General features: G+C 49.3%; 1 protein-coding gene across 2 annotated transcripts in view; it reads left to right on the top strand.

Annotated features, from left to right (window-relative positions):
- LOC146797915 (galactosylgalactosylxylosylprotein 3-beta-glucuronosyltransferase 1-like) overlaps positions 1–15771 on the top strand; it is a 641970-nt gene that overhangs the window by 528505 nt on the left and 97694 nt on the right. The gene's annotated exons all lie outside the window — the stretch shown is intronic.

The following is a 15771-nucleotide window of genomic DNA, read 5'->3' as shown; positions in this document are numbered from 1 at the left end:
CTCGCTGCTCCCCCAAACCCTTTAAAACAGATTAGGATTAAGTGTGTAAATGTGGAAAAAAAAACCTGTGTCCCCTTCCCCACCCCCCATTCCCACCCCCCAATTCCCCTAAGGGAGGCTACCTGGTTCAGATTGAACCAGATTGTGGGCATCATTGCGATCAGAGGGCAACAGACGGCGGCTGACCTGACATATATCTTTGTTTCCCTTTTTTTCTTTGCCTCTTTTTTTTTTTCCCCGTTTTTTCCCCCCTTGATATCCCTGTGAATATTTATGTACTCCCCTCCCTCTTTGTCATTTATGTCTAGCATGTATTAACAATCCCATTATATCTAAATAAATGTAGATTAGATAGTTTTTAAAAGATTACGGTTGTTTTTTGGATTTGTTTTTGTCTGGGATTGTAATTTCTCTTAGGTAAGCTTCAGCTTGAATCTCACTGGTAAAGCTTCTTGTATTGCCATTAAAGGTTATCTTTAACCGTGCAGGATTCTGTAAATAAACAGAAGCGCCAATGCGTTCAAACGGTGTAAATAATTGTCTCATCCTCCACCTTCTTTCAACAGTAGCATGGGCAAAATTTGGTCTACAAAAGAACACAAAGTCTTTAAATTCTCTTTTTTTTGTCGGGCGTGCAAGATCAAAAATAGCTTCACGTAACAAAAAATTGCCAAAGTTAACAAGAAACGCTCGAGGATATTGTGTTGAAGGCTGCGTTCGCTTGGAAGGTATCAAGGGAAAGCGATGGGCCCAATGAATTTCCATGTTAAAATCCCACATTTGTAGCTCCGGAAACGATTCTTTTAATAGTGTGATTATAAAACCCCTTGGATCATGTCCCTCAGAGTTCTCCGGAATCCCGAGAAAACGTAAATTATTTCGTCTGGCTCTGTTTTCTTGATCTTCAACCTTCACCATTAGGTCTTTAATTATACCATCCTGTTCTTTCCCAAGTGTTTGTAGATTGCAGACATCTTTTTCCAGATTTTCCGTGCGTGTCTCCACCGAAGCCATTCTGTCCGAAATCTCTAGACAGGTTTGTCCAACTTTTTGTATTGCGCCTTGAAGTTTCTGGATGCTACATGGTTTTTCTTATTATCATGTTTGACATCTTCATGAAAGTTCTTGATTGATTTCATGATCTCGCAGAGGGAAAGTTCTGATTGATCTCGTTTATCGTCACTTTTCTCTGTTTGCATATTTATAGATGTCTTGGGTTTTCGCAGAGCCTTCCCCATGGGGCTTAGGTTTGTATCGAGCTCTTGTGGAAAGATATTCCTTGCTTTGTGGTTTATTTGTTCAGAATTGCTCCCTTGATCTGTGGTATCTTCAAGCATTAGTTTAGTTTGTCTCTTTTGTCTCTTTTGTCTGTCCCTTTTCCTTTCCTGTTTCTTCTTTGTGGAGCTGCCTCTGAAGGAGGTATTCTGTTTCTTTGCATCGAGTTCTGGTAATTCCAGGTCTGACATAATAGATTCGGAACTTGTCTGTTCCAATTTCTGTTGCTCGCTTGAGGTTGAAATTGAGGCACCAGTTTCGTAGATTTCAGAACCCGAACTTGAATCAGGATCGGGTTCTTGTAACACAGGGTGAAGTTTATTCTGCTCTTGATCCCGAACGAGGTTTTGAGGCAAGTTGGTATATTCCAAGCCTTGAGTGGTCTTGATAAGGGGACAGTCAGAGCAGTCAGAACGGAGACTTATGCCAGTACTCGGTTTTTTAAGCGTTGCGATGGCCATGGCTATTGGTTTTTCTATTTCTTGCGCCCCAGTATGTACAGGTATGATCTTATACGGTTCATCAAGTTCATCAAGTTCATTTGTTCCGTTCGATTCATGTGCTTCATGTGCTTCATTTAGTGCCATTTGTGCAATACTCAGTGCTTCTCTCACACCAGGCAGACTCTCTGTGCACACACTAGTTAGGGGGTTAGTACCCTCTGCCCCTAGCTTTGTGTTACTAGGTTTCAAATTGGGACTAGGTTGGCTGTACCCCTCTACAGGGCCAGAAGATATTTTGGCAACAGTATTAAAGATGTTTGATATTCGGGGTTGAGCAATATCTGATTGTCCGCTACTTCTTGCAGCAATTTTAAGATTTTTAATTGTTTGCAGCCGCTTCGCTTTTTTCTCAAGCAAATCAGTCGTATCTCTAGTTTCAAGAACGTCGCCGACCTTAACCATGTCCTTGTTCTTGTCTTTATCCTTATCCTTATCCTTATCCTTATCCTTATCTTTCTCTTTACTTTTCAATTTTGTTGGGACTTTGGTTTTGGCTTTCTCCTTCTCCATTTCAGTGTCTTTCTCCCTTTCTCTCCCCAACTTGACCCTCAACCCTCTTGTTTCTGGGCCGGTATGACCACTGTAAGTCTCCTGAGTAAGCTGAGTAAACTGAGTAGGCTGAGTCGGGTGAGTAGGGTGAGTAGGGTGAATAGGGGCATCTTGACACCCCAGCAGATCCCCTTCCATATTGGTATCGTTTTTCTGCTCTGGGTCGGTCCTTTGCTCCTTTTGCTCCCGGCCCTGCTCCATCTTTCTAGGTAATTTGGTATATGAGTAAGTGATTTCCGCCCTAAGTGTTACCCCTCTTTCACTTTTATTCGTGCACTCACCTCCGAGCGGATTACGTGGTAGCCTGAGTTTCTGCCACCTCCTCTCGTCCAGCAGCACTGTCCCAGCGAGCCGCGTATGCCCTAGGAGGCAGGAAAAACTAAAGCCGAGACGCCGCATCAACCAGCGTCAGCCGCCAGTCCTTTCGAATGCTCACTAACGCTGCGTAGGCAGCGAGGCGCAGGAGACCGTAGGATTACCGAAGGCCAGGTGCAACAAGGCAGGTACAACCGCCGGAGCCGGCCCCTGCCGCCGCCACTACCCCTGCCACGAATAGATCCGTCAGATCAGGCAGACATGCAGACAGGTTAGACTCCGGGTTTTCTTTTTCCTCTTTTTTTTTTCTACCGCAACCATAAGCACAGCTCTGTCGACATTGAGAGATGTTGTACTTTATCGTATGTCTTTAATGGTCTCGATGCTCGATGATTGATGCTCGGTTTACCTTATGTTGATGATTGATTGATTGAGCGGGTTCTTCCACCGCTGTGTATCTCCCTGTATCTCCCGGTAACCGCTGTAATGGCAGCAATAGTAGCAATCACAGAGAACGCTATAGACTGTAGACTGTAGACTGCAGACGCTGTAGATATCCGAAGCTGTAGATATCCGATATCCGCTATCTAGCAGGTAACGTAGCTTATCCTCGTTAAATGCTTAGTCAGCTTAGACTCACCAAAGTCACTAGAGGTTTTTCGCAAAAGTCCGTGAAGGAGTACATGAGCGTGTCCATATTTTCAAAGCCGATACACCATCAAAAATTGAAGAGCTCTCAGGTCAGCCTGTGCCGGCTCATACTCAGATCACAATGACGCCATCTTGCCTCCACCCCATTTTCTCTTTTCAGATGTCGTATGGAATGGGAGTGGATCTTAGTCCCATGTCTCTCTTCCACGTTATCGTCACTGTTTAAGGGGTGTTTACCTTTGCTACTTTTGGAAGTGGTGTCAGCCCCATATCCATGTCACTAGTCTTCACAGTTTTACTGTTAACCCTCTTGCTTTTGGGTTATGAGTTGTTTTCCCCGTTTATGTGTGTTGGACACTTCTTTGCTTTTTTGGTGTGTTTTGGGTGTCAGTCCCTCCACCTTGTTTTGTGTCCAGCTTGTAAGCCGCACCTCACTTTGACTTGTTGCGTTTACATCGCCCTGCGCTTCACCCTGTGCTTTTGCATCGACCTGTTGTGTGTAAGTCACCCTGTGCTTCACGTTGACGTATTGTGTGCGAGTGTCACACTGTGCTGGATCTGCGTTGTTTTCTTGGGTGCCAGTCCCATGCAACATTTGTCTTTACGCTGTTTAGCTTATGGGTTAGTCCCATCTTAGCATGTCCCTTACATGAGGGGGTTGGTTTTTTTGCCTCAGTTTCTTAGTTGAGGAGTACTTCTTTGGGTGCTGTCCATCCATTGTGTCGAGTCCTGGGGTACGTTTTTCCTTTAACTCCTTTCACGTGTGTCTTGCTCACTTGGTGATTGTGAGCTTTTTTTACACTACTTACTTTTTCACTTTTTGTTCTCTATTAAAGCAGGAGGATGGTGTTAGTATGTGTTTCTATTCTTTCATCCTTCTTTCCTCCTTTGCTTGTCTGTTCTCCTTATTGTGATATGGTTTTACCATTCATCCCAGGATTTATGGACTATTTACATATTTTGTACATTGCTGTGTATAGTTGTGTTCATTTTAATGTTGTTCTATTTATTTTTCAAGGGAGAGAATATGTAGTATTCTCATATTATGCTGTAATGTTCCCTTTCACCTTGTCCCTAGCTTCTCAGCCAGTGTGAGTGTTCCGTGTAGAATGCTGGTGTGATTGACATGAGTGGAATGTTTGGGAGCCTGGTGTGTGAGTGTTGTCAGTTGGAAGATGGGCTGAGCAGCTAGTAGGCTGCTCCTGGTGGGGCTTGCTGTAACTTCTACTTATGGACTTAATAAACTACATAAAATCATCTCGGCTATGTCTACTATGTCACCTGAACATGTGGGGCCAGACCACTACACCAAAGCATGCAAATACCCAAAGGAAAACTGGTGTCTCTTCACTTTGTTTTTTAAACAGTTACTTTTACCTAATTAACAATATGCCTTCGGTGTGGAATAGGGAATCAAATGTCTGGTTCTGCCATTAGTTTAACTTGCAAGTCAAGAGTTGTAATACTGTCAAGTCCAAGCCAGCTTTTCATTCTTTTTAGTGATAATTATACCATAGAACAGTGCCTAGAAGCCTCCAAAGCTGCTCTATTAAGCGCAAATATAGGTATACATGCACAAAACAGCACAGAAACAAGCAAATGCCCATAGACTGGGCCAAATACATTTTTGAATGTGATTCTTCACTCTACAAAGATTAACTGATTGAAGGTTGTATGACACAACCACGTATGCCGTTATCAAGAAAGTGTTTACAACAACTTGCCTCAGGGAAAGCGCTGGACTTTGGAACAGTACAAAGTACTATTACAACTTCAGTCTGCGCAACATTAGGGTAAGCGCTGGACTTTAAAGTACAACGCCGCTTTACCTAAGGCATGTTGCTGTAACAACATGCATGTTAAAGGAATGCGTGGTTAAGATGCATTCGTTGTTCCGACCACGTTGCAGAGGCACTCATAGTTCAAATTTCGTCATAATTGCTGTTTCCAGTCTCTACTGTAGGTTTATAACCAAATGACCATTATTTTAACAACACTATACATGGTACCAGTGTATCCACTGTGACCAGCCACATAAGGAATGATACGAGGTTACATACCACAGTTACCCACACACACACATTCATTTCCATTTTCTAATTCACAGAACTGCAAGAAGAGAGTGTTTTGTGCTTCTTTGTACATCAGGCAAATAGGGCTTTGTGCTTTATTCCCCAAGATCTCGATATGTGGCTGGAACTAATGAATTTCCTGAGGTCACTCATTGTGCAACTTGATGGGGATTTTTTCAATCCGTATGCGGCCATTGTGTATCATGTAAGAGTGATTAGTGAGTTGAGGATTGAGGATTGAGAATCTCATATGAGTGGAGAGAAAAGGACCAATGTGTTGTTTAAAGAGCTGGTGGTCATCTCTAGAGAAACACTCTTTCTAGAGTTCATCATGTTTGCCCATAGGTTCCACAGGCATACATTGGGCTGCTCCTCCATTTTGAAATGTTTTTGGAGTATCACAGCGATGGATGAGCCAAGATCTGGGCACAAATAGGAGAGTATCACCCATATGAGGCCACTGGAAGGCTGGGGTTAGCGTAGAGGTGAGCCCGTCTGCTCTAGCATGTTCTTCAGCTTCTCTGAGGAATGTTATGAACCTTTGTAACAAATTGTGAGTGCATTGTTAGGGAGTGCCCAGTACCTTGATGTTTTCTTTGCCAGAGAATTCATTGAGGCAGTTATTTCTTCAGAGTTGAAGTTTGAGGGCTGGCAAATATATGTTAATGCGTGGTAGTCAACATAGGGGGACATTTTCTAAACTGGTGAGTGTCTCTTCAGACTGACCGAATGGAATCTTCAGCTAGGTGGAGGCACTTTATAGTTGTTAGTTGTAAAACAGTCCACTGGACCTTTCTTCATGTAGTCATCATTTCTAAAAAGAGCATGTTCTCCACTTCAGCAAGTGCTCAGGTGCTCCAGCTTGTCTTAAGAAGGAGATGTTTGTTTATTACAGATAGTGCCAAATGGATGCACTGGAAAATTAGGTTGCCCTGCAGTTTTCTGGGCTACACATAGCGCAAGAACAGATTGATCTCTGGGCGCTGCGAACACTTAACTCATTAACACTGGAAAATGCATGTTTTTGGTTGGCTGCAAAAGGACAGCAGTGACTCTGGTTGGTGGGTCCATGGATCAGGGAGTTCCATGTTAATGTGCTTTAATGGAGCCTCATTGGCGGATAGTCCTAATTTGGACCTTTCACTGTCATCAGATCATTGGACCTAAGGAGCTGGGGGAATTGCAAGATTTCAGCTACATGATGCACCCCTTGAGTTGCATACGGTTTCTTGCATGTACCCAGTAAAAACACACACCTGGTGTGGCCCTTTGAAAGGAGTGGTAATATCCTTTTACACATCAGTATCCTGTTAAGCATTTTTGTTTTATGTGATATCTTTTTCAAATGATGATTTTCACCTATTATACTATTTGTTTTCAAATGATGTGTCAATAAGTGTGGATTTTAAACAATCATGAAAGTTGTTAGTTTTGAAAAATTATATGAACAAGTTATTAAGAGCCTGAGGTAGAGACGTTTCGTGACCATGAACCTCTTATTGTTGAGGGTTCTTATCTGGTGAAGAACCTGCTGGCAGAATTATTTCTTCCATACTGCCCCAGGAGAGGTAACTACGCTGGAAAATTCTATAACAGAGGATGATCCTCGAGCAGAGGGTTTTGGGGCATATGTACAATAGAATGACTGAGCGCGGCTTTAAGCAAAACTTACTAATGCCACAGTTCGCCATTCTGAAAATGCAGTGATGCACTGTATTTATAAAGATACGAGGAACCCTTGTGTTTCCCCTAGTGCTAGCACAAAATTAAGCTGCCTAGTGCCAATGCAGGCACCCTTGCAAGAGTGTCTGCGTAAGGGGGGAATGATTGTTTATGTGTAGGTAGTGGTGCCTTCCTGCACATAAACAATCACAAATGGTGATTTGTAACTTTATGCAGCACACATAGGAATTGCAAATCGTCCTTTTTAGGTCGATCCTATAGCGGCAGCGTGCATGCGCTGCTCGCTTTGCGAGGCATGCAGTATTCAGTATGGCGTGGAAGCTTTGTGAAAGCTCCGACCACTCTCCGCCCAACTTTTTTATTGGTTGAGGACCTAAATGCTGACTTCTGATTGGCTTTAGGCCTGTTAGTCCCTCCTCATAATGGCCATGTCGTCATTAATATCCTTCCATGGCCACTGGCTCCTTTACTTCAAACACTATTTTCTTCTCGTGCCCCCCTCCTTCAGTCTGTGACTTCTGGCCCCTACCGTTTGTGCGTTCTCGCACGCCCGCCCTCCCGTTTCCAATGCAATAGGTCTTGCGTAAATGCGAGTCCTATTGCATTGCAAATGCTTGTTTAAAAATGTCTCCTTGACAGCAACAGCCAACCATTGTTGCCTTGTGTAATGTATGTGTAGCACAGAATGAGGTTGCACGGCATGTCTCTTTACAGAATGCCTGCTCTACAATAATCATGAAAATCTACAAACTAAACAATGTTAAATGAACTGCACGTAAATGGCACAACAGGCGTGCACCTTGTCAACTCGCCGTGGGTGGAAACTTCCATTATCAAACTAGAGCGTGAGTGTGTCAGTGCAAACAAGAATGTGAAGCACCTCTAAGTGGCATAAACATCCCATTATCACGTTTGCTATGTGCTGTTGATGTGGGTCGTGAACATTTAGGGCCAATATTTGCAATTGGCGCCTGACACTGCAAAGGCAACAGGGAGAGAGGCAAACTCGTAGAAAGTTAGACAGTGTAAAGGTGAGGTTAGCAGTCACAAACGGGATCATCTCACCGATTTTGGGAGCTCACAGCGCATCGTGGGGTCAACCTTGTGGTGTTGGGCCTCAGGCCCACATTATGCAAATGATGGACACAGACACCAGGCGAGGTAGTGCAGTAACTGGCCACGAGCACGTGCACCCGGGCCTCTTTTATTGGCAGGGCCACGTCACTTGTGATACCCGTGATAGATGGGTGTGGGGGTGCAAGTGTGTCCAGCCTTCGAGGGAGCGGCTGGGAGTACAGCTTCCTGCGGAGCACTAGAACGTGTCCTGCAGGACACTACATTCCTCCCCAACTTTATTGAAGAACAAACAAAAACGTTAGTCCAACCTGTGGGGACAAAACAAACAATTAACTAAACACCACAGGGTCCATCAGTCTTCTGAGACAGGCGGCAGGAAGACATCAGACATGGGCTGGTGACTCTGCCTGCAGCAGGACCTACTCGGCAGGCACTCGTAGTTTAACCTGAAGGGTTCAGGACACGACCCCTGGCTTGGAGAGGTCCGCTGCATACAGTTCACTGGTGATGACGTGTCTTGCAGTCTTGCATGGTTTCCACTTTGCTGACGTCGGGGATGCGCTGGGGCCACTTGTGTGCTGACTGGATGCAGCTGCAGGACCACCGAGGAGCAGTTACTTAGTCGCACCCACAACTCTACAGTGTGGAGGATTCTTGGCCAAGATTTGCTCTCGCGGTTCAGTTGTAGGCCAGGTTCACAGGTAGCTTCTGGTTTCTTTTGTCGGCTGGTGTGGCAACAGTGTAGGACTCCAGTCCACCGGTATTTTGGGAGTGGTGTTTTACGCATGTGCTAAGGGCTAGCGTGATGGCGGTTGCCAGCCATGTGGTGAGTCAGAATGACAGGTGGTGGTGGAGAGTTGGATGTCAGGAGGGACTTAACAGCCATGTGTCTCCGCCTTGCTGAGGTTGATCTTTGGTGGCGGCTTGACACGTAGAGTGTGTGGATCCTCTCTTGCCTGGCTTGGGGCCACGGCTGACTCCATCTTGAGGCAGTGTGAGGAAAGATACTCGGTGCTGATCTTCACCCGTGGCATCTGTGGTCAGGGGCAGGGTTGCCGTTTGACTTAAACTGCCGACACTCTGGGGTGGACGGTCGCCTGGGGAAGCATTGAGGTGAGATGTGGTTGGTGCTTGCTGCGGCTTAAGTTCGGTTCTCCTGTGAGGCTGTATCCAGGGACATCGGTCCACTTTGGTGGCTGTCTGGTGTGTCAGGGTGTGCTCTTGGCTTGCTGTGAGAGTCCTCGGTCTTCTCCCCTTGTTGGTCTGTTCAGCGCACCTGTGTTCATCTGGTTCTTCGGGGTGACAGGGCTGTCACTCTCTTCTTTCTTCGAGGGCATTGCGCTTGGACCTCGAGGCGGCGCTGTTGTGGCGCCGGCTTCTGCCTTTGCTCCGGAATGTTTGTCCCGACTGGTCACTTTGCGTGACGTGCTTCTTGCTTGCTGTGCAAAGTGACGTGCGGTCACGTGTCACTGGTTGTCGGAGCATCTGTTGCGGTGGTGGCCTGCCATGTAGGGTGTGCAACTCCTCTCTTGCCTGTGGTGGGTCACCGCCGACTTCGTCTTGAGGCAGTGCGAGGGAGGACACTGTGTGGTCTCCGGCCCACTTCGAGGCTTCGCTGGTGCAATAGAGATGTAGTTGCTCTCTGTGCTGCGTTCCTTTATGGAGATGTCTCTATCTCCCGGGCGCCTGCCCGTGCTGGCAGGTTCACTAGCACGGCCTTCTGCGTGCTTCCGACCAAGTGCGCTCTGTCTTCTTCTTGGGCCTTTTCTTCTGGTACTTCGTGTGCCTGTATTGTAGCTTGCAATTATGTCTGTGTACCATGAGGAGCGAGTGATGCGATCTCTCCTACGGCAGTGGCGTACGGCAGCCACGTGCTACGTGCAAGTTTCTCTTTGGCTGTTAGTGGGGACAGTGACCTTGAGACGTTGCTGTTCTGGCTGGTCGTCCACTCTTGCTCATGGGGCTTGTGTTGCAGTGTCTTTGGTGTTGCTGCTTGAGCTTGATCGGCGCTTGCCTGGGCTGGAGAAACTTTGGGCTTACTGGGAGCACTCAATGCTGTGTAACAGTCTTTTTCTTGTGCTATTGGTGTGGATGGGTCCCTTGTGACGTTGCTGTCTGTTCGGTTTCCTGCTTTGGGGCCTTGCAGACAGACTGGCAATCTGGGGTCTTTGGGTGGGCATGGAAGCATTCGCGCTGCCGCTGACTACTTCTCCTGTGTCGCTGTGGCTCCTTTGGCTGTGCAGGGCATTCCGCTGATCCTTGGTGGGTTTCCTTTTGCTGCGAGCATTGTGCATGCTGTGTGGAGGTGCTGTGTTGTGCACCACTCCAGGGGGGCACTGTGGCTACTGTTCAAGTGCTGGTTCAGCTTGCTGCCACTGCGAAACCATGCTGGTGTGATGATGCAGGTGCGTGGCTGTGCGCAGTGTTGGTGGGCCCCCAGTCCTTGCAGGATGCTCTCTAATGTCTGTCTTTGGCCACCGTGTGGGAGCTGGGGACACTGCGTGGTTTACTTTGGGCTAGGGTGATGTGGCTGCTCCATATACGTGTGTGGGCGTAGACATTCTTCTCAACTTAGCCTTACCACTAGGCATGGGGCCCATCGGTGTCAGCATTTCTGTGAAGACGAGGTCCTGGATCTTCCTTGCATGTCGAAGTTCCTATTCTGCCACTGCAGGCGTTCCTCTGTAATGTTTTAGGGTGGTGTGGCTGCAGTATCACAGGTGGCCACTGGGTGGCAGTGCAGCACTCCGGTTGTGCCGGTCCCGGCATTCGTTCTTTAAACGGCGGGCCCAGCAGCTCCTGTCTGCGACGTGGGGAGGCTACCCTGTGTGCTGTAAATCTTCTGTGGAGGTAGGTGGAGCGCTCACCTGGCTGGTGTGCAGGACTCCCTTGTCCATTGGTGTCACTTCAGTGAGGAGACCACCAGCGCGTGAGGTCTCTCTTTGGACTCCCTGGGCTGAGTGTGGGCACACCCATATGACTGTTCGGGGGCGCTGCCAACCCTGTTCTCCGTTTGCTGCAGGGACCGGCGGGGGTTGCTGGCCAGGGTGCGATGTATCAAGCTGGGTGGCGCTGCTTGTGGCCACTAGATGGTGCAGATTCTTTTCACCAGGGCGCTGAGAGCCTTTCTCCTGTTGCGTGCTGAGCCACCCCCCAGGCGTTTATGGAGGCGGGCATGGCGACACTTCGTGGGGTGACCCGTCGGTGCCGAGGTAGGGGCTCTCTTTCTATCCTCCGGGTTGCAGGTAGGAGTGGGAAGCCTGCTGGAGGGCTGCAGTCTCCCGGTTGCAGGTGTGCGTGGGCAGCCTGCAGAGGATGCTAAGATGTCGGAATGTTTTTTTTTCTGGCATGGTCGGGTACAATTCCCTTACTAATGCCGGCTGCAAAGCTTGCCATCTCTGCTGAGGGTGCCGCATCCATTTTGTGTGTGTAGCAGCAGGGAGACCATGAAGCGCTGCACTCCCGCCTCTCTCCCGTGTCGTGTTTCCTCCGCCTCCCACGCTGGGGGGGGTGTAGAGGTGAGTGCGGGTTGGTATGCTGTAATTTGTCTGCTCTCGGTGGCCAGGATGCAGGGGTTGATCCTCGCTATGATACTGCTGAGGGTCAGATGCACGGGTGCGTTTAGCGCAGTGGCAATTCTCCACACGTGTGTTTGTTTGTTTGTCACTGACCTTCCGCTGTCGGGCCTGTCAGCATCAGGGCTGCAGCAGCGGCAGTAAGTGGGCATCTGTGAGCATCTGCTGAGACCCCCTCTGTAACGCCGATTCAGGCACTGGGCGCGATTCATGCACTGGGTGGCGATTCAGGCACTGTTTGGCGATTCAGGTACTGGGCGGCAATTCAGGCACTGGGCGGCCGCGGCCTTTCCTCCCCCTCAGCACGGCCATGGCTCTCGTGCTGGCAATGGGTATGTGTGAGCCACCATGCAGGCACCACTAATCCTCTTGGGTCTAGGAGGCGGTGACCGGGCAACACGAGGGGCTCAGTCTCCTCTGCAGTCATGGGTGGTTGTTGACAGTTAACCAGGGTGCCGCTTGCCGGGCTCATTCCCCCCCCAGGAGGAATGATGAAAACAGAGCAGCAGGTATGCGAGTTAGCAACATACTGGTTGCCAATGTGGTGTTGGGACTCAGGCCCGCATTATGCAAATGATGGACACAGGCGCGGTAGTGCAGTAACTTTCCACGAGCACGTGCACCCGGGCCCCTTTTATTGGCGGGGCCACGTGGCTCGTGACACCTGTGATGGATGGGTGTGGGGGTGCAAGTGTGTCCAGCCCTCGAGGGAGTGGCTGGGAGTAAAGGACACTACACACCTGATGCTTCCTGCTGATTAGAGTCAGTGGCAGCACAATCAAGATCAACCATCGCGCAAGAACCACACTCCACGCTGTTACTTGAAGCGTAAAAGGCCATTTTATTAGGACAAGGTTGCAATCATTTAGACTTTATTCGACAGTACATAAATGCACTAAATATACTTTCCCCATCCCATACCGACTCATTCTCCTTTCATCCATTCTCAAAACCATCTCACCTGTTGAGACTCTTCCCCCATTCACTCGGTGACCTCCTTCCTCTCCCCATTCTCACCTTCACTTGCCCTCCAAGCATCCTCTGTTGAATTTCCTTCATTGGTCATTGCTTCCCGCGCCCGCTATCAGTCACCTGTGTACCGTTCTCCCCGCCCCGAGGGGTGGATCCGCCCGTATGTGACTCCCCACCCCTCCAAAGTACCGTGACGCCTCTACTCTGCAACCTGCCCTAAACTGGCACGCTCAGCCCAAAATATATCCCAACCCTTCGCTTAATGTCTGTAGGGTGGGTGGACGGACAAACTTTATTCTCCCCCAGGTGGTGCTCAGGTGTCAGGAAGAGGCCGGATCCTCCTCTCCTGACACCTTATATACCCTCCCAACTCCCGCCCCCTCCTTCACTCCTATGATCCCACCCCCACCTTGTCCTTCCGGTCGTTGCGCGAATCCCCCGGGGGAAGACTGGTCTGCGACCTTCACTTCCCCCGGGGGCCGTCATCGCGCAAGAAGCACACTCCACGCTGTTACTTGAAGCGTAAAAGGCCCTTTTATTAGGACAAGGTTGCAATCATTTAGACTTTATTCGACAGTACATACATTTACTAAATATACTTTTCCCATCCCATACCGACTCATTCTCCTTTCATCCATTCTCAAAACCATCTCACCTGTTAAGGCTCTTCCCCCATTCACTCGGTGACCTCCTTCCTCTCCCCATTCTCACCTTCACTTGCCCTCCAAGCATCCTCTGTTGGATCTCCTTCATTGGTCATTGCTTCCCGCGCCCGCTATCAGTCACCTATGTACCGTTCCCCCCCCCCCGAGGGGTGGATCCGCCCGTATGTGACTCCCCACCCCTCCAAAGTACCGCCAACCAGGGAAACCCCCGAAGGGCGGTTCCCTGCCCCACCCCCAGTTCCAGTGCACCTTTCGCCTCCATCCAGTCTACCTTGCGGCACCCTGTGGACGACCCTCCCTCCCCTAAACCTGCGTCCCATATAAAGTTCACTATTGCCGGGACACCCCAGACTGCGAAAGGTGCACCTATTCTACGTACCTAACGCCTCCCCCACCCCAAAAAGCACCAGATGGGCGACCATCCACCCTTGAAACCTGTGTCAATAAGAAACATTTACCGGATAAACTCATTCCGTGGAAAAATGCACCGTCACAAACAACCACCTGTTTCCCTTCCCACCGTCTCCTTAACTGCGGACCGTCCCCCTGTAATCCTGTTCCACAGCCCCCAAACTCCCTTCTTGGCAAGGCACCATCGGTGGATGACCATCCACCCGTAAAGCCAGTGTCCGTTGTAAACCAGTAACCTTCCCAGGCCAATCCCCCATCCATGAAGAGCGTCCTAGCCCCAAACTAGACCACCTGTGTCCCTTCAAATAGTCCCCATTACCTGCGGGCCATTCCCCTGTAAGCATGTTCAACAGCCCCCAAAGTCCATCCTTTGCAAAGCACCATCGGTGGACGACCATCCACCCATGAAGCCAGAGTCCCTTGTAAACAAGGGACATTTCCAGGGCAATCCCCCTCCATGAAAAGTGCTCCATCCCCCAAACAAAACCACCCCATGTCCCCTCAAACAGGCCCATTACCTGTGGGCTATTAGCTGTTAAGCATGTTCAACAGCCCCCAAAAAATCCCACCTCTGCAAGGCACCATCAGTGGATGACCATCCACCCTTACTCCTGTGTCCCTTGTAAACAAGGAACATTTCCCGGACCATTCCCCCCCCGTGAAAGTGCCCCATCCCCAACAAGACCACCAGATTCCCCTCAAACAGTCTCATTCCCTGCCGGCCATTTCCTTGCAAGCATGCTAGACATCCCCGGAGACCATCCATTGCAAGGCGCAGTGCTTCCCCATGCCAACTTTCCCAAGATCCCTGTCATTGAACCATATCCTCTGCCATGCCTCTCGGAGTAAAATTTTCCTGAGTACTTTCTCTCCCACACCTTTGCTTGTATCAGAGCAAGTTCCTATATTGTATGACACAAAGTCACTCTCACTGGCCGCAACGCTCACCCAGAGTCAATTCTACTGGTTCCCCCCATCATCATACATCCCAATGACTGCATTCCCCGCCTGGTGACATCCGTACACCTGTTATGTCGCGTCTGTCGCTGCCCAACGTTCAGGAGAATGTCCGCCTGTCCAGGCGACCACCCTGGATCCCAGGCAACTCCCACTACCTGCAGTAGAAAAAGAATGATTAGTCCTGTAAGGATTATGTCCCTTTCCCCTCCATCACCAGTCTCTTCAAAACCCCGCCTAAACCCCTTCTTCTGTACCTATAACGTCACAACACACCCTAACGTACTCCCATCTCCCCAATCTCCGACTTCTCTCCCCCCCAAACAGCCCTCCTGATGTCACCTCTGTGACAGCCCCCCGGCGTAGGACTCGTACTTCTCCTTAAGGGAGCCCCGCCCCGTCGACCCAGCCCTTGAATGAAACCGAACTAGCCTGCAAAACCGTCAAACTACCTTCCGCATTTGGCAACCCCAATTCCCAAGCCATAGGCCTCCCTTCTCTTGCCACCAATCACTGCTGCCTCATGCCCCCTCTTCGCTTTCCCTAGATCCTTTGCCGCATGCTCCACTTCCCCCCCCAAACGCTGTAGCCGAACAACAACTCAAAACTCCCAATCGCCCTTTCCCGGTCACACCACCCCATTCTCAACTACGCCTCAAGCGCCAATGCTGTCCCATTAGAAAAACGTTGTGCCCCGTACTTCCACCCAGACAAGCCAGGCACTAACAGCCCATCACCACAGCCACTGCACCCGTGTCTGCTGCCCCACCGGGACCATATCATTGTGTCTCCTTTGTCCTGCACTACCATACTCCCAGATGCCCCTAAATAAATCATCATATTGTCAGTGGCGTTACGACACAACCACCGTGTGCTGGCTCCCTGCTCCAGACGCGCAACAACATCTCCCCGACCCTATAAATAACACTGCGTCATGTAAACCAAGATCCCCATTTCTAAATTATTGCCTGCTACCCAGTAGACCACCTCATACCCAAACGCCTCTTGCCGTGTCCGAAGGCCCCTAACCCTGTCTGGCTCCACCAAGCAGTCGCCCATCCCTTCC

The sequence above is a fragment of the Triturus cristatus genome, chromosome 9 (genome assembly GCF_964204655.1).
Source record: "Triturus cristatus chromosome 9, aTriCri1.1, whole genome shotgun sequence".
NCBI lineage: Eukaryota > Metazoa > Chordata > Amphibia > Caudata > Salamandridae > Triturus > Triturus cristatus.
This window is presented reverse-complemented; position numbering and strand designations above follow the sequence as displayed.